We start from the raw sequence: 2,521 nt of genomic DNA, 5'->3' as shown, positions 1-2,521 counted from the left end.
ACAATTTCATAAATGCAAAATAATGAATCCAACCCAAACATTAAACATCCAAATATACAACCAAATTAAAGTCAAAACTAACTATAACAACAGCCCAAGATTATAAATTTTAAAAAGTACTACTAGAAGCTAATGCTTAAATTTGCTTCACTTTCTCCTCGACTCCACCATCCGGGCGTTTCCCTTTTTATACACATGAAGCTTTCTCTTATAAGTCTTCTTTGTTCCCTGAAATATTAACTAAGTTATTTGCAAGAAAGAAATCGAACCAGCAAACATAGTTAATAACTTAGTTAATAACCAGCAAACTATGAACAATGCTACCACCATCTGAAATATTACAGGAATATTACATGAACAATGCTACCATATCAAACATATAGATTCCTCTCTAGTCTGTCCACAAGAAGTAGATTTTCCACCTCCAGAACTACTAAAACCTGTAACAGTAGTTACAGAACTTGTAAGTCAGGAATTTGAGATAATGTCGAAGGAATTGGCCCGATCAATGTACGTACCCTGATTTTCATTTTATTTACATTATCAATGTAAGTACAATTAACAGCTGATTTTAAACTAGAGAAAGAGCTCATGAAGATGTGCTCTGTAATTAAGCTTATAGGAATTCCAGTTGCTTTAGCTTTGATATCGAAATGGTATGTCCCCATATAATCTATTGAAGGACAAATCCCTAATACAGTAAAAGACCGAAAGAAGCACAATTTAAATAAGGCTTTTTATTTTTACTGACTATTAACATACTAATCCATAAATATATGTAATAACACTACCTTTGCATCGAATGACCTGACCAAGAGCGGTCTTTGACCTTTTTGATGAAATTAACAAGAAAATGACGATATGCACAAGAAAATAACCTGAGAAATATGACAAGAGTGGAACCTCACCCTTGTTTTATCACGTATGACAAACATTAAAGTTGTTATAAGTTACCCTGGCCTCAGATGCATTTGAAACATATAACTAGAGCTTTTAATATTATTTTACCTGAAAAATAGTCTTCAAGAGTGGCTTGTTTGCAGCCTGCTCCCGTCCAATGTCATGACACCACCTAAGAATCAAAAGATATAAGAAAATTAAAACATAAATTTACAAGAAGCATCAATTTCTCTCAGTACATTCTGACTAAGGTAATACAAAAATGTGCGCTAGAAACTGAAGCAAACATACATATTAAATGGTAAATGGTCCTGGTGTTTGACCAAAGGATTGAACCCCCAAGAATGGTGGTGCAGGTGGCCAAATTCCTATAAAACTTAAACAATAAAAAGGAGATAACTAAAATTAGACAAGTACCATTAAATCGTAAAATTCTAGGTACAAAATTGAATTTAGGCAGTTAGACTGGATAGATATAAGTCTGTGGGGATGAACACAGCATTAATGCATAACCTAGGGAAGGCAGAGATAAAAGAGAAGCCAACAATCACCTAAAATACACTTTATAATCAGCCCATGCAAATAGATACACTACAAACCTAATCCAGATTGATCATCATATATGCTAGGGTCTATCAATGGACTGACTTACGGAAATTTAACATTTTATAAAATGGTAGGGGATTCCGGTAAAAAAAGTTCAAAAAGGTCAAAATGATAGTGATGACCAAAACTAGGCAATGAGGCTATCTATATCTCTATTGTAAACACTAATGATCATATGAATAGATTTAGACTAATATCTAACTGATTTTCAATCCAAGTTTTCTTAAAATATGTTCAGTGAATTGAAACTGGGTCATTGGATTCAACTCCCAACCAAGGGAATATAAAATCATATTTTTCCACTCTCTAAATTATCCTCTTGACATCAAAAATTTACTTAATTTATCTACTTGAAATACCCATCAATAAAATCAAATTAAATTAACATTAAAAATAAATTAAACATATCCATAGGAAGTGTAAGATCCCAGGAGTTGACTAAAATGCCATAGTAATGAAGAGTACAGTTGTATTAAGCTACCTGCAGGCTGCATCTTGAGGTTGTTGACACATGCTGCTGCATGCTTTCTTATTCCTTACTTAATGGGATACACACCTTATTTTCACCACTTCTAATGAGTTTACGGACGTTGCACCTTTAAAGTCAAGATCAGCCTCCACTTTAACCATAGATTGTCTAACCTGAATTCTTCCAAGCGGAAGCTAAATATTTTTTGAAGTAGGCCCTTGTTAATAAACATAACAATTAAAGAAACAAGTCAGTACATTTTCTAATAAGATGCACAAACAATTTTACTACCTAACAAATGTTGTATTTATGAGAAGTGCCATGGTGAATCGCCATGTATAAATAAAAAATCAGCAAAGACGGACTCCTCAAACAAAATCAGAACTCAGAACGCAGCTCCCATCGCCACCTAATTTCACTTTCTAGAATCAACTACAATAAATAATTAGCTAATGAACATTAGACTAACATGAAAAAATAAACAGAAATACATAATGAATCAATTACAATATCATAAAGTAAACGACTTGCAACTCCCGCATAATT

This window comes from Apium graveolens, chromosome 3 (genome assembly GCF_009905375.1).
Source record: "Apium graveolens cultivar Ventura chromosome 3, ASM990537v1, whole genome shotgun sequence".
Classification (NCBI taxonomy): domain Eukaryota; kingdom Viridiplantae; phylum Streptophyta; class Magnoliopsida; order Apiales; family Apiaceae; genus Apium; species Apium graveolens.
The sequence above is the reverse complement of the archived record's forward strand: the minus strand, read 5'-3'. Positions refer to the sequence as shown.